General features: G+C 43.0%; 1 protein-coding gene across 1 annotated transcript in view; it reads left to right on the top strand.

Annotated features, from left to right (window-relative positions):
- The window catches only part of LRFN2 (leucine rich repeat and fibronectin type III domain containing 2), a 1,621,598-nt gene that overhangs the window by 297,021 nt on the left and 1,297,737 nt on the right, over positions 1–26,840 (top strand). Inside the window, exon 2 of the mRNA XM_078647494.1 lies at positions 17,860–18,055. The gene's annotated coding sequence lies outside the window, so the exon portion shown is untranslated. The remainder of the gene's footprint in view (positions 1–17,859; positions 18,056–26,840) is intronic.

The following is a 26,840-nucleotide window of genomic DNA, read 5'->3' as shown; positions in this document are numbered from 1 at the left end:
TTTCAGGGTTAAAGGGACACTCGCGTCGCCAATGCCCCACCTGGTGACACTGATGACACTTTGTCGTTTTCTTTAAAGTGGCAAAGTCTATCCTAGGTCTCTGCCCTTCTTCATTATCTTTGCTCTGACCATTTGGTTTTCGTCCCATCCCCTGCTTCTGCTGGCCACCCTTCCCAGCGGACTGCATTTGCACCACCATCAATTTCTCCTTTAGATTCTTGGCTTTAGAATCTATCTCGTCACTGCAGTACCTCGCATATCGTAAAATCTCATCTAGTGGTTTGTTCTGCCAACAGATTAAATGTTGCTGTATCATCAAACAAATATCAGGTCTCAACCCCAAGACAAACTTTGACACGAACTGCCCTATGTCTTTGGGATCCATTACATCTAGTCCACTGTATTGCTTGAATGTTTTCAACAATCTTTCATAAAACTCGTGAACTGTCTCCTTGGGTTCCTGCCTTGTTCGATCTATCTTTACCCAATCTATATCCTGTGGTGGTACCTTATCTTTCAGCCATGCTATTACCCTTTCATACTTTCGCATGACAATCTCAGACGGTCCATTAGTCCGAGCATCCCTCAATGGTTCAGCATTTGGCCATTCGACACTAGTCTTACAAGGGGTCCACAGATCAGATGGGACCACGATGTCAAACAACGTGTTCAAATCAATCCACAATACTTTCGAAATTTTGACGAACCTCTCTACCTGCTTATACCATTCAACTGGATTGTCCCGCAACTTCGGAAATGAGTTGGTAAATGCGGCTAAGTCTCCTCTACTCCAGGGCACATGTACATAATTTCCATTTGATATTTCTCGCAAAGGGAATGCCTCCATCTGCATTACCCTTCCCTCAGGGGTCATCACATTTGTACTTCGCCTAACTGTGCCCTTTTTCGACCACCTTTCTTCCCATTTATCCAGTTCTCTCCACACTCTTATCCCTGTTACCAGCTCTCTTATGTGTGTTTTTAATCCAGTAGTTCTCTTCTCATCTAGATCTTGGTCTGCGTACTGTAATCTGTGGTTACTCTGTAATGCCCTTGTCCTAGACAAATCCACGGCATACTTGTCTGCCAAATCAGTCAGTTTTTCATGAAACGCTCTAGCTTTCCTAGTAATATCCTTTGCCATGAACAATAACTCATCCTGTTCGTACAATTCTATCCTTTCCAAAGGCAATGTTCCATCTATTATCTCATCAACATCTGATTTTAAACTGGTAACATCAAGCCTTTTTGCCTTAATTTCAGCTTTCAAGACACTCAATTTAGCTCCTCCATCCGCATCTCTCCCATCCCAGCTCCGAGATCTACGTTTAGGTATGGGTGAATTATAAGGAGTCCTCCCCTGTTCCCATCTCTCTAGATCCCATGCCTTTCCGTCTTCTCGGGGTGGGTGGTGAAACACTCCTTCATGCCTCATAGCCCCTCTCTCCCCCTCCGGGCTAGTTTCACGGGATGCAGGGTAAGATGTTCCATTACTCCCTCTTTCTTCCCTACTTCCCTGTGATTCCTGATTATTCGAGGCGTGGCAGGACTTATCGCTGTTCTCCTTTCTCCAATGTTGAACGTCTTCCCCGAGTGTATGATGAAGGCACCTAAACCTATTCTGAAAAGCCCGTACCGCCTCATCTCCTCCTTTCCCCCAGAGACGGGACATTTCCTCACATTCTACAATCCTAGTATTTTGTTCCGGCTGTTCTCTCTGATTTGTAGGACATGCATCCCCTCTATTCTCTTGACTTTGGCCTTCCCGGCCCTGACTACTCTCGCTGGCCCCACAATGAGATACTGTCCCGTTACCCCTGCTTTCCCACTCTGGTTCCGTTCTTGTCCTGTTACTCGGAGATACTATGGACCCGTCCCATTCCCTCAAATCAGCTCTTAATTCTGAATAGGGCCTTGGTCGCGGTCCCCTTAGATCCATTGGTCCTCTCGGTCCTCCCTGTTCTGAATTGGGACCGACAGTTGTGTCTAATGGGGTGTTCCATGTTACTGACCCTGGCAATTGTTTCCATGCATTTGTCACATTATTCCTCCTTTCCATCTCAATCCTTTCCCTATCCAATTGCCTTTGTTGTTCCCCTCTATCTCTCTCAGAATTATAGATCGAAACTATGGGTCCTATGGTAACAGGCACTTGAAGAGCGTCTGGCAATCCCACAGACTCAACCCTTTCTGTGGTTGGCGTTTTCTGCACCACAAACCTTCCCACTACACTCTGTACAGTGTTGTTTGGAGGTGTTTCTCCGCCTTTGCTAGGTGTCCATTCCGATATAGGGAGTGGTGTATATCCCTCTATCTCATTCCCATCTTCCCTTGCGAGCCCTCTATCTTCTATCAACTCCACTCTCGGAGGTGGTCTATCCATTAACAATCTGTTTATCAGATTGTCCTCCGACTCGCTTTCCTCGTCTTCTTCCATGAGGCTTCCTCCTCCTGACACCTCCCTCATCGGATACATTTTCTCCACCTCTATAGTCTGGACCCTCCAACGCTTTTCCTCCTCATCCCATTTGGAATCTCGCACTGCCCTTACCGATCGCGTCAGCCTTTGTTGACGCCTGTTCAAATTTCGGTCGTGTGCAGCCTTAATCCATGCATTAAGTGCCTCAAACTGTGTTGGTCTAGGTGAGGGTTTCAATGAGGACATGGTTGCTTTTAGCCGATGTAACACCTCTAATTTAAACGTCCCGTACTTCGGGAACTGCATTTCCTCATTCCCTTCCGTAAGCTTATTCCAAGCCCCAATCCACAATATGGTATGCAGCCCAACATTCGTTGCCATATAATGAGCTGGCGTACCCTCTGGGGGAGCCTCCTCCCCGTAATAATGTTCACTTCGTTTACGTTTAAAAATCCCTTTCAAACACTTAAAACACTTCATGATTTCTCTTTTCTCCGTGTTTGTTTACTTCCTGATGATATTCCACCAATCTCAGCCCCGTTCTCACTAACTGGCCTATCCGTACGCGACTTTCCTCCGACGTCACTCTAGCCGCCCAACCAGAGCGCGGCTCTAGCTAACGTCACACCAACCGCTCAATCAGAGCGCGGCTCTAGCCGACGTCACCCGTCCCCCTTCGCAGCAGTTCCCCTCCTTTCTCAGCTCGTCTCCTCGGTCATGCACGCGTCCCATTCATACTCTGAAAAATGATTACTTCCGTCCAAGCGATCACCTTTCTTGACTGTACGCCCACAGTCTTTCTGTAGTTGTCCTCTTAACTTGGCGAAATGTCTTTCCGATTATTTCCAGACAATCGCCTTCTCCGATAGGTTACTCACGCACAGTAACTTTCGACCAGCGTCCGTTACTCATACATTCACTCTTACACTCCCCCTATCTTGGATCCACGGCGGTCAATGGTACCTCGTGACCTCCGTACTATGGTCGACAACTACCCTGGATGTTCGATACACCCAAAACCACTTAAGCTCTGGCCTGAACTTAAGATTTCACCAGTACACCCGTTTACCAGGTTACCAGTTTACCAGGTTGCGCGCGCTCACAACCGTCTCTCATTCACACTACAGGCATTCAACTCCGCAAGACATTACAATACAAATACAACACAAAACACCGCAATCTGTTCCCGCATGACCCTTTTTATACTCACTCTCCGATACTGCTGCTTTTCTCGCACCGTCTGCACCTTTCGACACACGATTCTTCCGCTGCTCGTCTCTCGGCGTCTCGGGCCTTGGGGTAAACTAACCTCTCTAGATTACCTTCCTCAAGAAGATAACCATCCTCACTCTGCTACCAACTGCTAACGTGGGATTACTGGTTACTAATTATCTTACCAAATCCCATTTCCTGTCGACTGAATCGTTGGTACCTGTCTTGAGTAAAAGGTAATCTCGCAATAAAGCAATCAATTTAAGAACTTACACCACTCTAAATGACCACTGACCAAAATTAAAGTTTTGAAGATTTAATATAAAGTCAAAGATAACTGAAGATACAAACTTCTCAAAATGAGATTAAGAAGGTAAATCGGTATCACTATGAACATGAACTTTTTGAATAGTCTGAGTCTGAAGAACAAAATAATAAGTACAACTTCCAATAACATGAGCGTTGCCAAAATGAATACAAGTTGCAACCTCAAAGTCATTACAGAAAAGAAAATTAAGGTTAGTCTGTCCCTACACTACACTAAATGACATCCCTACTTAGCAAGATCTTAACCCTCTAGGTGTCAGCCGTGGTGACTTCCTAAGAAGATCACGCACTTCTCTTTGTCTCTTCTCTGATGATGGGTCTCTCCTGATCAGCCTATCTGCCTACCCATCCGCTTCCTTAGGCTCCCAAAATCATCTGCTCTCTTCTCCTCCCGGGTCTCTTTCCCTAATACCAAATCACATTTCCAATAGAAACGCCCCTTGGGACGCCCCTCACGTGGTACATCTTTGCGCGGTAAACTCCATGATGGTACTCTTGAAGACCCTCGTTATAGTTGACCTTGGTTCCCAGGCTCCTTCTTCCGTGCGCTGATACCCCCTGAAATTCCTGGAAACTCCTACAGGCCTGCGCAAGGCGCCACTGAACAAAGTCCCTTTCATTCGAGCTGATTAGGACCCTCGCACCTGCATACAGCTCGTCCTGCAGTGGGCCTCAAATTCCAGACTTCACCATATCTTAGGTCATAAAACACTCTCAGAGCTCCATACTGGACACCTCACGACCTCTCCTCTAACGAGCACATGGCAATTTAAACTACATGACATTATCTGTTCTGGCCTACTTGATTTACATGCAGCAGGTTCCTGCACTCTTAAAACGTTAACTTGATTTAAACAGCAAACATTCTTAACTAGCATACGTTTCTAAAATAACACATCTATAAAGCATATACTTTTAACCCTAAGTTCAATAGTACATTTGGAAGAACCATGTCAACCTTATCTCACATTATTTTAGCAGCACGTTCAGGTTTGCTGTGAATTGCCCTAAGGCCTACACATAATACTGGATTTTCAAAGTTACATTTAATTTGGACATGACTCTTTTTAACATGAGAACATGAGGTTTTCACATATACTCCAACATTTCTACATTTAATCTCACACCGTTATAATTATAGTTACTCTACTTAACATTCTATACGTTTCACTACTGAATATAAACCACTCTGTATATTTCACTCCTGGATATAAAATACTCGTGTGCAAAACATGTTTAAACTAACTACGTGCTTGTAAATATGGTGTACTTATACATTTTTTTCAAACTCGTGCTCTCTCATAGTCACAGAGGGCATGAGGTTGGTGAGCCCCAGGTTAATGGTAGTTAGCCTTGGATAATGCATATGCTTATGTTTTTTGCACATTCACCGGAAACTTATAAGGCTCAGAGCGAATTAACTGGAGGTGTCGATCATTTAATAATCCTTTTGTAGGTCACTTCTGACTTTCTTATTGTGACCCAGTCTGTCACTGGGACTCCGTTCTAGCAAAGATGGATGAGCAGGAATCCAATTTATAGGTGGCAGCAAGGTGCAAAAGGGCAAAAGAGGTCATGTGCGTAATTTGTAAACAAAATAGTTGCCAGGGCCCGCGTCATGAGGTCACTACAGCTTGCACCACTAGTTGCCCCAGCCAGAGCTGCCAGTGACAGTATCAATGCACTACTAATCATCACACTTTTAAAAGTGTGACAATTCCAGGCCCCCAAAGCTATAACAATGGCCTGGCTGGTAGGTATTAGTCATTTTTATTGTGTATTGAATTCATAAACAGCTGTTGTGCTCATCTCTAAATTTAAGTGACAGCACCACCATGTGGCAGACTGTCATAAGTGCCGGTGTTGCCAATTAGATGTCGGTGCTGAGCAACAGAAGCCACCGGCTCAAATGAATCACTGGAAGAGGTTGGTAGAAGCAGTGCATCTGCTCTGTCCACTGAGAAGTGAGGGAATAGCTGGGGAAATACGTGACAGATCTCCCACGGGGTGGCCACGCCATAGTGACTGTCTACACAACCTACTTAGGGTGTGGCAACCATGATTGTTTTTTCCTGCTTGGAGCCACAAGAAAAATGAATCACTGGACCGCACACAGAAGGAAAAATATCTGTACATGTCAAGGTCATAGTTTTTATTTTTCAGAAACAAACCCCACTTTTTGGTGTCAGTCTTGAAAGTAAACAAACGCGGAGCATGTTGAAAAACACATGGCGACTGACTCTGTAGGAGCTGTCGGAAAACCAATCTCTGCCATAACAGCAAGTTAGAACAGCTCTTTCACCAGGCAAACAGGGTCCTCTGAATGTAGCAAGTGATCAACCACCGGGGGAGCGGAGGCCAGACCTTTCACTAAGCTGGGGTGCTCCCAAACTCGAAATAACTTCTAATGTCTGAACATGCAATTTGGGACTAGGACATGATCATAAATTCAACTTGTCGACGAAGCACCCTTGATAGCTATGAAATGGAACCTCATCCTGCTTTGAGCTTTTTGTGTCAAAACTGACTGCGTCTGCAGGAGCTTGACAGCCGCATATCCTGATTTGTAGGACTCTCACCAGCTCCTGCATCTGGCCATGCATGCAGGTAGAAAGTGAGGACCAAAAAAGTAGCAAAATGCGAAGATACAATGTTTGACCAGATCTCCACTTCATCACAGTTGGCCTGAAATAACGCCGTTCATGGGAGTTTGTCTTTCTGTGGTACCTTTTGACTCAAAATGTAAGAATTCCTTTCTCCAGGTCTCTTAATTCTTCTTGTAGCCATTTCTGTATATTTGCTTGTTTTTTTGAGAATGTTACTGTGTTGTGTTCATACATTAATGTGGTTCCTGACTGAGTAAGATCAAAATTATTTTCTGTCATGAACTGCAAATGAGACGTAAAGAGTGGGTGCTCATCAAATTGAAAATTGATAGGATGAGATTCTTCATCCATGTTCCTTACTTATTAGTTAAGTAGAATGCAGTTAGGAACTTGAAGTTCCTAATGACTGACTGAGATTAAACAATTATGCATACATTTCTCATCTTTAAAGGGCATGTTGGCCTTTTGCATGTATTTGGTGTACGTTTATCATAACCCAGTTTTAAAATTAATTAATTTCTCACTGAGTTCAGGAAATATATTAATTTCACCCCAGAATATGGTTATGCAATCAAAGCTGAATCAACCAAACAAATAAATTTTCCCCAAAATCACAGAAAGCTCTCCATTAAGGAGCCATTTTCTGACCCCCCCCCTGACAGACAGCTGTAAATTACTAGCCGAGGAAGTTAACACGTTGTATTAGGTTTTTTTATGACTCCTTGCAGTCACAGAGACCACCTAACAATCTCTAGTGAACAACCCCGGTTTGAAAGACTGACAGCGTAATGTAATGTAATGTAATGAGGTGCTTATATAGCACTCTATCACCCGACGGGTATCCTGGCACTTAAAAAAGAGAGAGACCCCACCAGAAGTTAATAGGGGCAGCTGAAGTGTAATACAGGAAGGGAGAAAAAGAGAGGATATCAGAAGGAAAATGACTCCAGCCTAGAGAATAAAAACGTTTTCAACTTCTTCCTGAAATCCATAAGACTTTGGACCTGACGTAGATCCAAAGGGAGAGTGTTCCATAGCTGAGAAGCAACGCCAGAGAAGGATCTGCCACCTGTTCTGGACCGCCTGAACCTGACTACATTCATCAGGAATGCAGAAGCAGAACGAAGGTTTCTAGTTGGAGAATACCAACGGAATTTTCTTTGCACGTTCTTAGGGCCCATTCCATGAGCTGCCCCAAAGAGAATACATAGAGCTTTGAATTGAATTCGCTGGTGGATCGGCAGCCAATGCAAATCCCGCAAGGCTAATGTGGTTGAGGTCCTTCGCTGACTATTTAAAGCGAGTTTTGCTGCATTGGCTTGTATTCTGTACAGCTTCCCGATAAGGGTGTTAGGCGCACCCAGATATAGAGAGTTGCAGTAATCATGTCTGCTGAGAATTACGCATCTCACAACCTGCGTTCTAGCAGAGATAGGCAAAAAAGGGAGGATCTTTCTCAGCACTCGGATTAGCGAGAAGCAATTGCCAACCGTTTTGTTAACCTGAGAATTCAGTTGGAGGTCCTGATCCACCATCACCCCCAGATTGCGTACTGTGCTAGAAGGGGTAATAATAGGTGTGCCAGTAGGGGACAACTGAAAGATGGGTAAAACAGGCTGAACAGATCTTCTGGAAGAACACATGACCACTTCCGTTTTAGAGCTGTTAAATTGTAACCAGTTCTTCTTAAGCCACTTCGTGGTGCCAGTCATACACTCGTGAAAACTTTACAAGGAAATGGAATCATTCCCTTCCAAAGAAAACACGAGCTGGGTGTCATCCGCATAGTTCACCACCTCCACTCCAAACGATCTAATAAGTGGAATCAGAGGCTGCAAATAGATGTTAAAGAGCACATGACTAATCCCTGAGCCCTGCGGGACCCCCTGTCGTAAGGAAGACTTGTTAGCGGAGAACAGCTGAAGGCACACTGTCTGTGTCCTGTCTGTTAGATAAGAGCAAAACCAGTCAAGGGCGCCAACATTCACACCCTGGTCGTTAAGTCTCTCCAACAGTATACCGTGGTTTAGAGTGTCAAAAGCCGCTGACTTGTCCAACAGCACCAAGATCACTGACTGGCCACTGTCTGCCCACATCCTCATATCATCAAGCACGGTTACAAGTGCTGTTTCAGTACCGTGCTTGGGCCAAAAGCCATATTGCATCTCGTCAAGGAGCGAATACTCCTCAAGATACTGGGATAGAGATTTACTGATGATGTGTTCCAGAATTTTAACAGGATATGGCAATAAAGAAGTTGGCCGATAGTTGGCCAGACACCCGGGGTCAAGCGTGTTTTTTTTTTTAGAAGATGGGTCAAAACTGCTTCCTCCCAGTTTTTACGGACCTACACCGTACTCAAAGATAGACCACAGATCTGTCATTAATAAGGAAAGAGCTCTGCCCCGTATTCCTTCCAGATTCTGTGGGGAAGGGGTTACAGGGGGGACCCAGAGGTGATACCCCTGGCTAAGGTATCAAATGTTTCCTCGTCCGGAATGCGAGGGCAATCCAGAGTATGCTGGCCGTGTTTTAAAATGGTAGGGTTGCTGGGCTCAGAGTCTGGTGATGGCAGAAAACACTGCTCAGCGCTGGACAACTGAGAATCAGGTTTTTCCACCACTGTTGGTGGATCAAAAGCCCTAACTATCTTGTCAATTTTATCCTCCAGATAGGAAGCTAACTCATCGCATAAAGCTTGAGTAACTGGAATTTTGTTATTAGCACAGTCAGGTTTAGACATACTCTTTACTAAGCTGAATATAGCTTTGGTGCTATTAGCTACTAGAATAATGGTATTAGCAAAATACTCCGCTTTAGTTTTCGCTATAGTGTTTTTGTACAGATTAAGTTGATTCTTAAAAGCATTTTTATCTGAATCACTATGTCTTTTTCTCCAGGCTTTTTCCGCCTCTTTACAACCCATCCTGTGGGCTCACAATTCCTTGTTAAACCAGGGGGCTGAGGGTTTCTCTCTCTTTTTTAGCTTCTTTGCAGGAATATGCTTATCAAGCCTGTCTCAGATCTGCACACAGTAGAATTGGTAATTCCAGTCCACCGACCTACTGGCGTCCAGGCAGTCTAAGTCATTCCAATGCAAGGGATTTTTAAGCTTACTCAATGTGGCCCATTCTCTGCCCAGCCGATATTGCCTCTGATGATAAATTTTACAACACACATTAGGCAAAGTAAGTCTAGAATTTACTAGACTATGATCAGTCCAGCACAGTAGTAGAACATCTGTGATTGTAGCCATGTTGGAATTAGCAAACAGTAGATCTGATATATGTCCAACCTGGTGCGTAGGTTGCAACACCAGCTGGGGCATATCGAAGCTTGCGCAAGCTTCCGACAATTCCTTAAACGCCGTGTCCAGTGGGCCATCAGTCCACAAGTTGAAATCACCTAGGATCATCAGTTTAGAGTGTGTCAAGGCCAGGCTACACACCACATCAAACAGGGCAGACCACTTAGAGTTAGGTCCTCCAGGGGGTCTGTAGCAGAGCATAACTGTTAATAGATAACCGTGAGCTTCCCTTAAGGAAAACCCCAGGAGTTCGAACCCTTCGGCCTCATCTACTTCAAGAGGGGTGAAGTTCCATTTATCTTTGAAGATTACTCCAACCCTCCTCCTCTCCCTGATATACGGGGTTTGTGAAAAACATTATACCAAGGAGGGCAAGGCAAGTCCTAGTTCAACTAAAGAAACAGTGCGGGTCCAGGTTTCTGAGATAAAAATTACATCCAGGTCGTGGCATTCCAGCAGGATGTGTATTTCATGAAAATGTTTAACTAGAGACCTGGCATTCACAAGACCGCACATTACCTCAATCAGCGAGCCATCAGTACGCAATGCCGGGTCCCCCTCCCTCCCACCCTTAACCCCTACCTCGGACTTCTGCCCACCAAGCCTCATAAGTTGGTCCTTGGAGTAGCAAACACTAGCAGGGCGTGGGGACTGGTAGAGCAGTCCGGCAGCATGACTGGCACTGTGTGCGGTTGGTGCGTGGACGGGCGCAGATGGGCTTGCCTCTGGTGCGCCTCCAGCGCACCTTCGGCGCGCGCGCACTGCGCGCTTGCATGGGTCTCCTTTTTAAATAGGGAAGGATCGTTATTGCGCTAGAATGCTAGAGCGCCAACCAAAATGGTGCTCACCCGGTGTATCAACAGGAAGTGAGGGAAAGAAGACACACCGGCTAGAGCGTCTACAGAGATCGAGCATACTCAAGACAATGGCAGGTAAATTTTAAAAGCAGCATAAAAAAACCGATTCCCAACAACAGTCCCCCCATGGTAGTGCAAATAGCAAAATAAGATCAGTAGGTAAAAAAAGAAAAATGAGTTTTTAAAGGCAATGAAGACACACCAGCAAGTAAAAATGTCGTTTTTTTAAAAAGCAGGGAACAGAGTTTCACACACACAACCGGGCTCTCAGCGTCCCAAGCCTTCTTGATTCTAAAGGAGGATTTGATAATGCAAAGTTCATAGATGTGAACTTTGAGTAACGGTACAGCACAGTGGTGGCTGATGACCATTAAATGTTGTGGGGCATAATCATTGGCTGTATTTCTAGTGAGTGAGACTGGATCATTTATGTGGGGAGTTTGGAGGTTTGCTCAGACTCACTGGTACTCAAGCCTTATTTTCTCACTCATTCTCACTCAGTCTCATTCATTTGTACTTGCACTCACTTTTACTAACTCTAACTCAATCTCCCTAGCTAAGTCAGTCTCACTGATTTTCACTCGAACCCAGTCAGACGCACTCATTTTCAGTTAGTCTCACTCTATTCCACTCATTCCCACTCCTTCTGATTCACACACTCACACTTTGGCTCACTCTGTCTCACTTAGGGGCTTATTTACAAGCCCCTAATGCCACCATATTTACAAGGTGAACTAAGCTACTTAACATAGCATAACACCACCTTGTAAATGTGCCCCTTTCTGCCGCAGTCTGCTGTGGCAAAGGGGCGGGCAATAGGTGCTGCTGTGGGCATTCCAGGAATTACCCATTGTTGATTTTTGACACTGCCCAGATGTACAAGCCTATGGCAGTGACAAAAACCAAGGCCAGGTAATACCTGGTCATAAAATGGCAATACTAGGAGTAATTGCTAATTCCTCCTTGTTTTTTGCTCTTTCTATGTGTGCCCCTCCCCTTAATAAAAAAAATACAGCCACAAGGGATGGGGTCCTCGGGGCCTGCAAAGGCTCAGGGATGGTGGGCAGCATGCACCCTCCCTAATAAATATAGAAACGGTGCCCCAGGTGAGCATCAGGACACCATTAGGAATAATAAATGGACAGCAAGAGCAGCTTGTTTATCATTCAATGCAACTTTGAAGGAGCGCTCTTGAATGCAATGCAATGGCTTTTTATGTTATATGTTTTTAGCTTAATGGTGCTCCTAGAATAGTGAAGGGCACCTCAAAGCCTTTTTTAAATGTTTTTGGGGCTGCAGGGAGTCCAATCCTCCAAGCATGGAAGCAACCTTTACAACGCAGTCATCACATTGCACTAAATTTACAACGCAGTCATTACATTGCAACATCCTTTACAACGCATTCACTACAACGCAACCATTACATTGCATGTCACTACAACACATGACACTACAACGCATGTCACTACAAGCAGGCATTACATCGCATGTCATTACAACGCATACCATTACAACGCATAGTACCCCTACACTATCCAACACTTACCCTACTGTTGCACCCCCTCGAGTTAGAATAGTAATTTTTACCCCTACACTAGCCAACACTTACCCTACTGTTGCACCCCCTGGAGTTAGAATAGTATTTTTTACCCCTACACTATTCAACACTTACCTTAAATGCATTGTAATGGTATGCGTTGTAAAGGTATAATGCGATGTAATGGAATGCGTTGTAAATGTAGTTTTAAAAAATGTTTTGTAATGGCATGCATTGTAAGGGATGTTGCGGTGTACAAACTGCGTTGTAAAGGCATGCGTTGTAAATGTATGCGTTGTCACGTCATACATTCCTCCCAGCAACATTAAGCAAAAATAGTACATCTCCTGGGTCATTAGATCCCTGACCCCATGATAACTTACCATAATATTTTAAAGCACGCATAGCTAGAGCTATATGCTCTTCAGTGGTAAACATCATTTGCCCCGAAACCGGAACACCGCATGCCATTACAACACGGTCATTACAACGACTCCGTTGTTATAATGCCTGAATTAGTAAAAACAAAGAGGAGCCCCTTAAAACCAAAGGAATAGGGCACTGTACAGTAGAGAAGAACAATATCCTTTGGACCAGATTTCAAATTCTAATAGTCATCCATTCTGCACATTACATTCAACCTAGTATATGCTCTCCATTAAATCACATGCACACTTACATGGCCTTACAACCCTAACCCTATATTATCTGCGCGTAATATACTTAAAAGAAAAGACACCCAGGCAAAGGATTGTTTTTACCTAATCAATGCAGAGCAATTGACCTTAAACTATATTCCAAGGCACTTAAACCCATACCATCTCTTAATTCTTCAGCTAACATTGCTATAGTTAATGGGCTTGTTTGGCCATCATGTACGGCTACAGTTCTCACACTACACAGGATTATAGTCTAATTCCCTTTGAAAATATTGCAATCCATTCAATTAATTCAAAAGCATTGTGTGATGATGTGGGTGTGTAAAGCATACTTGAAACGGATATATGTAATTTGCCAAAGTCTATACAGCACCATTATGATGCCACAACCACATTGCAAATATATGTACAACACCCTGACATGCCAGTACATAAAGTGCCCCAATGTGTAAAGCCCCATTTCAACATAAGTCCTATTGGCAGGCAGTTACCAGCTTCAGCTTCCGACAACTCTTTTCTATCCTCTCCTGAGCCTCCTACCGACAGGGGTCTAAGCTGCAGCTGCTTCTGGGGTTTAAGGCTTGAAATGAGATCTTCAGGGCCCACTGAACAATGAATGTACCTAGTTCCAGCTGCTCAGGTTGTTACTACTGAAATAGATAACAGCTTCTGTTTCTTTGTTTCTCCCCAGATCTTCTAGTTTTGCAATTACGGATAGGTTAAGTGGACTCCTGTTTGGGTCACACACAAATAAAACATTATACTCACATATGCTTGCACATTCATCTATGTGGCAGTAAGAAATTGGACAATTAATTGAAGGAATTGAAGCCTCACCTAAAATAATAATCATATTCCTTGTCTGTCTGGGCTTAACCCTCCGGTAGCTTGGCACAAAGCAGTTAGCCTGTACTTAGAGGCAATGTTGAAAGTATTTATGCAGTACTCAATCAGTAGTAAATTGAAAATACAACACAAGAAAAATCCCAAGACAATTTAGAATAGAGAATGTTTTAACCAATAAAATGACACCAAAACAACAAACATTCAATAACTGTACTGAGATGTGAATTCTTAACTTTTGAATAAAAAAATAGCACCAAACAGCACACAGCAGAACCCATAGTTATTTTGTCACATATCGAGTCAAAGTCAATTTTTAGGGCTGACCTCAATGGAGCACGGGTCATTTACAGGGACCAGGAAACTGTAAACTTTACATTTTGACAAAGAACATTTTGGAGAAAAAGTGGTTGTTGATGAGACATCAGCAGGGCAAGCTGCAAAATGAATCTGAAGCAGGCCTCGATGATGGTGAGTTGCTGAAGAGAGGATACCCGTGCAGTCGTCGATAAAGGCAGGAAAGCGCAGAGCGGATGAAATCTGAAGTCGATGCCTGGGAAGGCCTCAACACCGATTGCACTGGTATTGATAAAGTCCATTCGGACATAGAAACCTTTCAGGAAGTCGTATGTCCTTCAGTGAGGCAATCCACCAAGCTGAGGCTGATATGCATCTCAACATGGATCATTACAGCTTTAACAGTGAACACAACCTCCATCCGTTCTCCAGGCAGAAATGTGGCAAAAAGTCCCACTTCCTGCAGTTTGGATACAGGAGGTTCAATTGGTACTGGTCAGCTGGGCAGTTATTATGACCCTGTTGCTCAAATAGGAGGTGAGACAGCTGACCGCTGCAGTCACTTATGGGGTCCTGCTTTGAAGGCTAGCAGGGCTAGTCTTCCTTTAGGTTGTCAGACAGCAGGGCAGTTCTTCTGATTCTTCACAGGGCCAGGAGTGTTCTGGATCTGCCACTTTTATTCCCAGTGCCAGATTGTGTTGGAGGGAAATCCTTTGTCCACCCACTAAACCAGCTCTGGTCAATTCCCCCCCTCCCTCTGGATAGGTACCAGCTTGTAAAGGAAGACAATAGGGGGGCAATCCTAAGAGTGAGCTTTACCTGCCTGTGACAAGGTATACACCCTTGTGAAGTTCAGGAAGGGGCTGGACACAGTCCACAGGCCATCCTTTCAAGGAAGGAACCTCCCTTCCCTCACCCAAAGTCCTTTGTCCACTGTCTGGAAGTATTACACATCTCCCTACAGGGGGCATCCATCATGGTCAGGCGACAATTGGACACTAGCAGGAAAGCCTTTTGATTTTTGGCTGGAAAGTAAAAACTTTCTAAAAGTGCCATTTTCAAAATAGTAATGTAAATCTGACGTGACCATTAAGTTTTATTTTAAATTACTATTAAAATGAGTCCTTGAGTACTTTTTCTAGCTACTCCTAAAGAGAATTTATCACTTAGTAAATGCAATAGTGGAAACCAGTATTAACCTATGGGAAAGCCAGCCTTGCCATACCATAGTGAAAAACGACTTTGGAGGTTTTCCACTGCCAGGACCTGTAAAACATTAAATAAACATATTGTACTTTAAAAATATCATGTACTCACCCCCTTGGGCATTTGGGGCTTAACATAAGGGAGACTTATTAGTATTAAAATGGCCTGGCAAAAAGTTTGTTTTGTTTGATTGAAACTGTATTTTAAACTGCATGTTTAGGTTACAAAGGCAGGCCTGGAGATATATTTTACAATGCTAATGTAGTGGGTGGTACAATTAGTGCTACAGCCCACAAACAGCATATAATTGACCAGCCCTAGGTGCATGTAGTTCCGTTTACTAAGGACTTAAAAGTTAATTAAAGGTACTTATTCAGATGTATACCAATGTTAATATGTTTGAAAGGGAGGGCACAAGTACTTTACGCTGATTAGCAGAGGTAAATTTCACAGAATCCCACGGGCAGCAAAAATGGGTTCAGCAATCTCGCGTGACCCTGTAGAAGGGGCACATTTTCAATAGTGGTATTTTACACACCCCTTGCCCCTTGTTGAAAAACAGGCAATGTGTACTGAGTACTAGTTTCAGTTGGTTCCGAGCACTGATGTGGGATTTTATTGGGAATGGGGCCACCAACCCTTTTAGGGATAGAATTTGCAATTCCATGCATCCCTATAAGTTGCTTCCTGAGCTGCAGCTGATAGGCCAGATTGCTCAGGTAGCCTGTCAGGTTCTTTTAGGTGTACACTCCTATATACAGCAAAAGGCAGTCAGACTTTTAGGTGTAAGGAAGATGATTTGTTAGAGGGAAATTGCCAGTACAGGTAGTGAGAGGATCTCCCTCTGTTTTATGCTCTAAACATATTGTTGGACTCGTGAACCCTGTGGTTTTTCATTGATTTTTTTGTATTTTCACTCTGTGGTCTCTGGGGCCTGCTATTCAAGCCCCAGAGACATATGCATGCAATGTACTACAAAACAGAATGGCAGGCTAGGCAGACAAGGCAGCGAATGCTGAATGTAAAGATAGCGGTATGTAACGTTTACAACGAAATTTTTACAACGCACTACCATTACAACGCAGGTATTACCACGCATACCATTACAACGCATTGCGCTGGGGGGCACTCTAGGATAGGGAATAAGTTAAATTTTCTATCCAACACCTTCCCTAGTGTCCACGGGGACTGGAGTTGGAATAGAAAATTATACTTACCACTATCTAGCACCTCTAAGCGCTATGCGTTGTAATGGTATGCGTGGTAAAAACCGCGTTGTAAAGGTATGCGTGGTAAAAGTATGCGTTGTAACGTCATACATCCAAAGATAGCACATTATGGATACATAGGCTGTGACAGGGTCATGACTGAGTTAATATGTGGCACAGAAAAAAAGACAAGTGTCACAGAGTGAGGCCCTAATGTGGGAGATTTAGTTGTAATTCTTCACTCCTGAATGCATAACTGAAACGATAGCTTACAATTGTTTATATAGTGCTTCTAGTGGGAAGTGGAAATCACTTTATGTCATGAGTTTTCATTCATTGAATGAACCTGAATCTGTCATTAGATTTTCAATAATACTTTTCACTTCTAAAGCCATCACTCAAAATATGAATTACCATATTTTTCAGCTCTTAGATTTAGAGAGAAATCACATTTCTGGGAGAATGCCAGACATTTATTAAATACAAACCATAAATACATCATTTAGCTTCACCCAGGACACATGATCAAGGGGAGAACATTTCAAGAGAAAGGGGGCAGCTGCTGGGGAGCTGCACATAATATGAGCACTGGGCTCTATATTCTGAATTTCACGTAGACATTCTGTCCCCAACAGCAGCCTATGATGGGGCTACTTATTGTTAGCCAGGACAGGAGAATATTCCATTTGTTACCTAGAGGTGCTGCTGCTGCATTAGGTTCATTGGAGTAGTAAAAAGTCTTCAGAACTAATGACCTCACCCAGCAAATCTGGATTTAGAATTGTCCAAATGTTTTTGGAGTTGTCATTACCATGGCACCCCCTCAGAGGAGGGGAGACCTGTTTATCACTCAGAATGTTGAACATTCATATTATATAGATCATTTTGCATAAAATGATGATAAAGTTATGTTTCTGTATGTAAAACTTCAGTAACAGTTGGGAGCTTAAGTCAACCTTTGGGAATCCCATGTTTATATTACCATGTTTATATTACCTTGACATTAGATGTATTTAAATGTCTTTTGTGTTTTAATTGGTATACCTTTGGACTGCGTTATGTTTCAAAATTAAGTCAGGATGTCACATTATAAGCATTTGCTATCATGCTATAAAATATTATGTCTCATTTTTAACTTGACATTTTTACATTAATGCAAAGTTATTAAACTGCAGATCCACTTATTTTAAACAGTAGTTTTTATATTTGAATGAACTATGAAGAATTTGTATTGTTTGAAAAAGTGCAGATTGCAGTCCCAATATATTCTTACATTCTTTTAATGTTTACCTCCATATGCTAAGTTTTGCTTAATTTGTTAAATTTATATAGAAAAATATGTAAGACATCTTTTTAGAATGTATCGCTCTTTTCATTTCAGGTTTTGGAGCGATGGGGCACATGGAAACAGACTTTCCTCTTGACTGCGACCAGGTGATTGTTATTCTCCATAAATGCAGTTAACGGGTAGGGTTCCTACCTAAAGTGGATTGAATGTAACTTAATTGCGGCATTTTCAAAGGCGCTAAAGCGCATTGGCCAGAAGGAAAGCTACTGAGCAGCCACTATATCGAAAGGTAGGTGTGCAGTAGCTTTATTTTTATTCTTTTTTAACATTGGATCTAGTGCTTCTGAGAACCTGATGATGAAAAGGCCACTAAATAGATTTGGGTAACGACTCTCCTTAATACTTGCAACAGGGTTAATTGTGGGATGCAAATTGCACCACTATTACCCTTCACTTTACCATGCGGAGATCTCCGCCCCGACTGTGGAGGCATCCTATACTAGAGGGAACATTTGAAAGATGTATTTCACTCAAATATGAAATTCATTTTATATATTTAGTTAAATGTAGAACAAAACGTTTGAAAAGCTAGAACACTAATAACTTAACTTTGAAATAAATATATTAATTAATGGAAAAATATTATATTACATGACTATTATTTTTCTGAAGTTTAAATTTCCCACTCAAAGAAAAAAAAAGTCGTATTTCTTTAAAATTATTTAGAGGGATGTAGGTAATTGATGACATTTAATTTTAATATAGCTATATTTTAATAAACATTATTGATAAATTATAGTTATGTACTATTTTTTTATATTTTTAACATTAAATTATATTTATTTAGATGTTTAGTTATTTATTTGAATTTAACATTATTTCCTATGGGATTTTCTGTACCTCCATTATCTCCTATGGAAGGGTGTTGCGGCGCCATGAGTGGTGCTGGACTAACTGTTGTTCTTTTTTGTGAATAGCCAAAAGTAATACACTTCCTCAAAAATGTAAGTGACTCTAAAAGTGTACGTCATCGTTGTGAATCAAACCCTAAGAATCCAGGCCCAAAATTACTAATATTTTACCTCTGGGTCGTGCCCCTTTTATGATGCGCCTTAATGCAACCTTTTCAGGAATTACTAAGCCACGCAAAGCCAGATTTGTGTGGTGGAGTAGTAAAAAAACAATGCAAAGCAACACAACACATAGAGCTTCCTTGTCTTACTGTGCGTCTGGGACGCATCCCATTGGTGGAGGTTGTTTCCATTGATTCACTTATTGCTTTTCACCCATATCCAGATTTACTAAAGTCTTTAAACTTGCGTTTGCACCAAAATAGTGCGCCTATCCAAGAGACGCGGAACGAGGAGAAATACCTTCATTGGTCCTTGTTACATCATCTGTGCATTCTGCAGCACACATGCACGGAGGAATGCACCTCTAATGACTGTTTTGTGCAGGAAGGTATCAGTTCCTGCACAAAAACAGTCCTGACCTCAATGCAGACATCCTTATGTTGTGGTGCAAGAGTGAGTGCATTGGTGCTAGGGTGAGATAAGTGCACCAGCACTGGGAGAGAGGAGACATGCACCATATCTTAGTAGATATGGTGCATGTGTGCTCTCGCCCTTTCAGAGTATGCAGCACAGTTAGTTCCCTTGCAGCCTTACATCTGGCTTCCAGTCTCTTATGAGACATTTCCCACCACAAGAAGGCAACTGTTGTGCCAGTTGCACAAGAGCCATACTAGTCCCATACATCTGGTCGGGATTATGGCACTACCAGATGTTGTAGTGAGTCCTGCAACAGCCCATCCAATGTTCGTCCAGAAACAGCAAAGTTCCATCGTAGCTTCTAGGATTCAGCTTTGTTCTGAAGTTCTAGAGAATTAATGTTTTCTTCCTAAAGAAACATCTTGTTTGCCATTGATGGGTGTCACTCTGTCAGTTCCTAAACTGTTTCTACATTTTGCACTTGAACTTTTACGACAGTGTGATGTGTTTTCTGACCTGCAAATGTGACTTGCCGTAATACAACTCTCCCTCGACCCTTACAGCAAAGGTCAAACATTGCTGAAGTACAGGAGTCAGAGCTCCCGCATGCCCCCGAGCTCCAGCCCCCGGAAATCACCTTTCCTTTAAAACCACTGCCAGGCACTTGCAAAAGGAATGGCAGCTCCTGATCTGCACTTCATGGGACGGAAGCAACATTGACAGAAACACATGTGTGGGTTTGTGGGAGAAGCAGTTGTGCCTTCACAGTTTCTCAGCCACCTTTGTCCTTTGTGAAAACCTTGTGTGCTGAGCAGCAGAGGTTGGTAAGCTTTGACCATTTACATTCACTAATTTAGTTTACTTTCCGAGCTTCGAATTCGGCAGCGCTGGCCATTATGCCACATACATTCTCCCCCAACTTTCATGGTTAGTAGTTGGTTCTGTTTTAGGCGGCACTAACAGGAGAAATGGGCTGGTGCAGTCTGCCTCCTGACGAGAGCCCCAGCATTTTTTTAAACAAATTAACCACTGGTGTGAATACATACGTATTTCACTGTGGCTGGCTAGCACACTCTTCAAAGTATCACGTAAAACATAATTATCAACATCTGAGGTATGATTTTGCTGTTTCATAAAAGGCTGAAATGTTGGGCTGAATCGTGTCCACCAAACTCCAGATATGAATCTACTTTCATGTGTGAGATACGGGCCTCAACATCCTTTTATATATGAGTCATGCTTATAACTGTGGGATAGGCCGGCCCTTCTCTAAGCGTCCATTACTGGCTCAGAAGCAATTGTACCAAGTGTTCTGTGCTCTTATGATGATGTCTCCCATTTTCAGCGGAATAACTGTCATGAGATCAGACAAAACCCAAAAAGGCTGCATTGCAAATAAAAATGCATATCATTTGTAAAGAATGCACCTGTCTGAGGTTCCTTAAGCATGCCTCAGACCACAGATGAAGTAAAAAAAAAAGCACAAATGTTCTAAATATGAGATGAAGGGAATGTCGGCGTCAGAATCTATAAAGTAAGTGAAATAAATACTATATTAGTTGTTCAGTGTCAAATTATAGAGACCACTTTTGTCTTCTGAATTATAGAACAGTGAATAATCTAGCATTTTAAAGCGGTTTAGTCGACAATTGAAAACCGTATTACATTTAATGAACTAATAGAAGGTTTACACTTTTCCCCCATACACCTCAGGCAATGCCCTGATTATCTGCGCTTCAGGAAACTTCTCAAGCCCTCCCTGTTTTAACATCTTTCTCAGCCGCTAGCAGCTTCGCCCAAAAGCGCAGAGATACCCCTTCGGGGGTGATTCAGGCGCTATAAAACCAATAAATAAATAAATATTCTCTTCTTGTCCCTATGCTGGAAAAAACAAGGACTTTTTTTAATAACAATTTTATACGTCGACTTTCTATAAAGCAGAACTTAGGATGTGTAATATTATTGAGTGGATTTCATTTAGCAACATATGTAAAAAAAAAATGTGACCCAAAGTACGTTCCATGCAAGTCTTACCTCTACACACGGAGAAGCCATGTTGTAGACTTCGGCTACCTCATATCTTTACCAAATCCCGGGCTGGATTACTTAAACTGTCTGGGTGGGTTCACCTGGGCTAATTTGCAACATACCAATTACAAGTGTATGCTTGTGTGAGTTCTGTTTTGCTTCATGTTTTCAATGGTGGGTGGAGCTGATAGGTGGCAGAAACACATCTCTAATCTTTCTCGTTACAAAACATAAAATAGTGACACAAATATTTGAGACTGCAAACTACCCATGAGCACTAGGGAAATAAAAGGTCATTAATATATATATATTATGCAAATACTGTGTATACGAAATGTTACCAGCTACAGAGGATGTTTTTCCTCCATTCTGTATCATTCAAAATGCATGCTGGCGGCCCCTTCTGGTATTGTTTACATTATGTATGTTCGGAGTGAAATCCTTTGTCAAGTTTTATACAGTCCTTGAATAATTGGGTTCTTAAATCGTGCCACAAGCCAAAGGAAGTCCCTCTTGCTTTTTCTTGCATTCGCTCCTATTTAAAGATCACTTCAGCAAACATCAATGCTGTTTGCACCGTTGACTGACATTGTAAAGGTGAAACATTGCTGTCAATTTTGAAAAGTTGTACCAATTCTCTTAAGTTTAGTCCTTTAAAGTTAAGGATTGGTTGCACGTGTTGTGTTTGTTTTTGGGACCATCCCCTGTTTCTTGTACACGCAAATGGAAAGAATTGGCATATTTTAATGTTTAGTTTATTTCTTTGAGTAGACTCTTAGTTAAATCTTCCTATGGGCAAAAAGTAAAGAACTGCACCAGTGCTGAAGGAGTTTATTGGGTGAACCAAAAGCTTGGATTTATTTCGTAGTAATATGTGAACATATGTGTGAAGCTTTACAAAGCTATGATTAGGGAGTGACTATAGTTGCAAAATTTAGTTCAGCCATTGGCATGATATTTGCAGCACTTTGAGGAAAATGTGAGGATGGGGTTTGAAAAAAAAGAACAAAAAAAACACGCCTTGCTGTAAATTGACCCGGTGAAAAATCTTGATGACCTATGGATTGAGCCCTTCATGAGCATGTCATCTTGAGGAATTTGGGGGCCCTACGCAAAACATAGTCAGGGATTCCCCTGTTTGGGCCACCTTTGACTTTTTTATCCTTTTCCAGCTAATTCAAGTCCTTTTGATGCCAAACAAATAATGAATTGCAAGGTACGTATTTGAGAAACAGGGGCACGCCAACACAGCCGAACGCTTACGATGCCCAGCATCTGTATGCTAACTAGTATTGTATCGTAATATATGGGTAATATTGGGCTTTCCTTGCATCTGGCGAGGCCTAAAGAACTTTTCCTGGTGTTGTAGTTGCATTCTTTATATAGAGCTAGATACCCGTGGTGAGGTTGTACAGTGCTCTGATTTTCATTGGTTTCATGAGCACCATTCATAATGCATGGTGTTGTTGTTTGATGTGCACAGCTCCTTCAATTGTACATGCACAGCTCATGACAGGAATGTTTATGTCTCCAGCTTGAGGAGTCTTCTAGTGGGGTCAGTTGGAGGCTGGAAGTTGACTGGGCAGGTTGCATAGTTGGTGGTGTTAATTGTCTCTTAAGTAAACAGAGATGAAGAAACCTGTGGGACTCTGAAAGGCTGAAATGATGTTGTTTGAATGAGTTTGAGAAAAGTTGAAGTAGACGGTAGAAAGGTGAGGGAGTGTAATGTAAAAACGAAGCAAACTGTGAAAAGGCACAGAAAGACAGGTTATGTCAAGAGCAACGGCAGCGGCGGAGGAGCGTCACCCCAACTACCCGCAGAGGCAAATGAAAAATAAAATGATCTAAATGCAGATCATTTTATTTTTAGTCATGTGGCCTAGTCCTAGGTGTGGGGTCAGAGCACTGTAGCAAGGGGAGGAGGAGGGGTGGTTACTGCTGTCGGTGCGCATGACGGTTTGGCCAGCCGTCTTAGGATGGCCAAACTGTAATGCACACTGACATTTCTGCAACCCAGCTGTGTTCCTGGGTGGAGAAACCAGCAGGCACAGGCTCCCATCTCCAGATGGAGCACAAAACCAGTGCGCTCTGCTCAATCCCTACGCTGCTCTCCTGGTGAGAGCAGCCTCAGGATTGGCCTCAGGGGAAAAGCTGGGAGCTTCAGCCTGAGGAGGAGAAGACCGGCGAGCAGGTGACCGGCAGGTACATTTTTTTTATTGTTTCAGCCTCCCCTCGCACTGCCCCCTACGCTGCCCCTCCACCTCTGCACTCCACCCCACATTTCCCTGACACCAGCCATTAGTGGTAAAGAGTAGTGATGAAGAGAGAAAGGAGGGAGAAAGGGGTGAAAACAGAAAGGGAGATGAGGTGCTGAGAGAAACGAGATGAAACAGAGAGACAGCTGAGGTTAAGAAATATGTTATGTTGAGAAAGAGAGGCATAGCATTGTGGGGTAGAGATGTACATATAGGTGATTTGGAAAGATGCATAAAGAGAGCGAGGTGGACAGGTTGAGTTGAAATAGAGAAGGTGTTCAGATAGAAGTGAGAAAGAAAGAGAGAGAGCATATAATGACAGAGAGAAGAGATAGAGGTAGAGAAAATTAGGTTGTGCAACATGCTGAAGATAAGAAGGAGGGTGTGGTTGAGGTAAAAGGGGTAGAATTAGAATGATAGGGAAGGTTGAGAGGTGAGGTAGAGAATAAATAAAGTAAAATGAGATATCAGGCAGTATAATAGAGAGGGGTGGATTAGAGAGTGAGTAGGAAGTGAGAGAGATATGAGGTAGAGTGACAAATAAAGCAGAGAGAGAGGCAGGGTATTCAATACTGAGGTAGAAAGACAGGTGAGGGAGAGGTAGGGAGAGGTGAGGTGTAACAAGATAGAGAGAGCTAGAAACGCCAGTTAAAGAGAGACTTGAGGGGATGAGGATATATGGTACAAAAAGAGAGGTAAAGGAGAGGCGGAGCAGTGAGGTACAAATTAAGGCATGAGGTAGAGTGTTGGGGTAAAAGATTGGTGTTCAAGAGAAATATATGTAGAGGTAGGCTCAGAGAAGTAGAGAGAGAGGTGAGGTCGTGGAAGACAGGTAGAGAGAGATGTGGTGGAGAGGTGTATTTAGAGAGAGGCTTTGTAGAAATAGATACATTAGAGGTAGGGGGCATGTCCATAGAGCTGTAGAGGTAGGGGTCTTGTTTATAGAGCTGGAGAGGGCATGTCCTCCGAGATGGAGAGGTAGGGGGCATGTCCTCCGAGCTGGAGAGGTAGGGGGCACGTCCATAGAGCTGTAGAGGTAGGGGGCATGTTCATAGAGCTGGAGAGGTAGGGGGCATGTCCATAGAGCTGTAGAGGTAGGGGACATGTCCATAGAGCTGTAGAGGTAGGGAGCATGTCCATAGAGCTGTAGAGGTAGGGGGCTTTTTTATAGAGCTGGAGAGGGCAAGTCCTCCGAGATGGAGAGGTAGGAGGCATGTCCTCCGAGCTGGCGAGGTAGGGGGCATGTCCATAGAGCTGTAGAGGTAGGGGGCATGTCCATAGAGCTGTAGAGGTAGGGAGCATGTCCATAGAGCTGTAGAGGTAGGGGGCATGTCCATAGAGCTGTAGAGGTAGGGGGCATGTCCATAGAGCTGTAGAGGTAGGGAGCATGTCCATAGAGCTGTAGAGGTAGGGGGCATGTCCATAGAGCTGGAGAGGTAGGGGGCATGTCCATAGAGCTGTAGAGGTAGGGAGCATGTTCATAGAGCTGTAGAGGTAGGGAGCATGTCCATAGAGCTGTAGAGGTAGGGAGCATGTCCATAGAGCTGTAGAGGTAGGGGGCTTGTTTATAGAGCTGGAGAGGTAGGCAGACCGGGTCATGATGAGAGGGTCACATGGAAGATGTGATGTGAAGTAAGAAAAAATGATTGCTTTTTTAAATTAGTTGCCTCCAACTCTCAGAGAGTATGAGAGTTAAGGTTAGGCAGGCTGGGCGATTCAAGCCGACAGTTAAAGAAAATAATCTGTTTTTTATGACAGTCATATCTTTGCTGGAGGAGTCAGGAAGGTGGACACTGCCTAGTCTCTGTTCATCTGGAGTTGCTGATTATTAGCTCTACAGTAGCCATGCTGTAGGTGCACTCAAACACTTCATTAATATGTCCACTGAATCAACCAATCTTAATGGAGTCAGTCCCTCCCACTGCACAAAGGAGTCAAGAGGCCCTGACCCAGCCCATACTTTCAGGATAAACACACAAGAATAAGAATTCCTTAAAAATTAGAATTAAGAAAACATAAGTACATAATCAGTTGTTATAGAGAAATGTGGCATTGCCCTGGCCCTCTGGACTGATGCATAGTATGTGCCAATAATTTAATGCCCCACCCCTGATGATTTCTTTTACAAATCCTTATTTTAGGTGTGTTACTTCAAATGGATCTACTGAAGCGAACCTGGACTACAACCCCCATAATGGATAGGGTTAGTAATAGGAAGCCAGCCTAATACAGGAAAATATAACTGGAGATTCCGGCCATCCAAAGAATAACTTGGCATTTGATGTCTCTGTAGCAGAAGTAATTGCTAGTATTAATGCAAGCTTGGGGGGCAAGGCACCTGGCCCTGACGGGGTTCCGGTGGATCTATAACATAGACCTCTGGGCCCCGATCCTCACTCAACTTTTCAACGATACGTTCCAAAATGGCCTTTTGTCTTCTTGGTGCGAATCGTTGATAGTTCCTATATTTAAGAAGGGGGATAGAGGTAGTTGTCAATGCTATCGCCCGATATCGCTCTTGGACTCCACCATTAAAGTTTTTGGGCGGGTGATTTTAAACAGGCTTCAGGTTTGGGCTGATGAAAATAAGATAATTAGCGATTTACAGTATGGTTTTAGGAAGGGGCTTAGTACAATCGACCAGTGTTTAAATTTGCATATTTTAATAGAAAAATACACAACAGCCAAGGAGGGTCGAATGTTTTTAACATTTATAGATTTAACTTCGGCATTCGACTGTGTTTCACATAGTAAGCTCTGGCTGGTTATGGGTAAACTGGGTGTAGATATATCTATTATTAGTTTCCTACGGGAACTCTATCTTGGTGCATCCGCCAGAGTTAGATTTGGAAAAAATGGTGAATGTACAGAATCCTTTGGCATTGCTAGGGGGGTACGACAAGGCTGCGTCTTGGCCCCATTCCTTTTCTCACTTTATATTAACGATGTGGAGAATATTTTATTAAAGGAGTGTAGGGACATGCCTATGGTGGGGGTAAGATCAGTCCCAGCATTTTTGTATGCCGATTGCGCAGTCTTGATGGCCAGAACCCCACTGGCCATGCAAAGTTTAGTTACCTCCTTTGCAGATTTTATGTCAGGATTAGACTTAAAGATAAATTGTTCAAAGACCTTCACCACGAGCTGTGGCTCGGGTGCACATAAAAATAGAAAGACAGTTTTTACTGGTTCCTCCCCAGTTGATTTTACCCTAACGTTTTCTTATTGAGGAGTTCTGTTTGATCACACTGGTCTGTGTAATACCACAGTCATGACAAGAAAATTATTATATTATAAATCC

The sequence above is a fragment of the Lissotriton helveticus genome, chromosome 6 (assembly GCF_964261635.1).
Source record: "Lissotriton helveticus chromosome 6, aLisHel1.1, whole genome shotgun sequence".
Lineage (NCBI taxonomy): Eukaryota > Metazoa > Chordata > Amphibia > Caudata > Salamandridae > Lissotriton > Lissotriton helveticus.
Note: the sequence above shows the minus strand (reverse complement) of the source record. Positions and strands in the feature narration are given on the sequence as shown.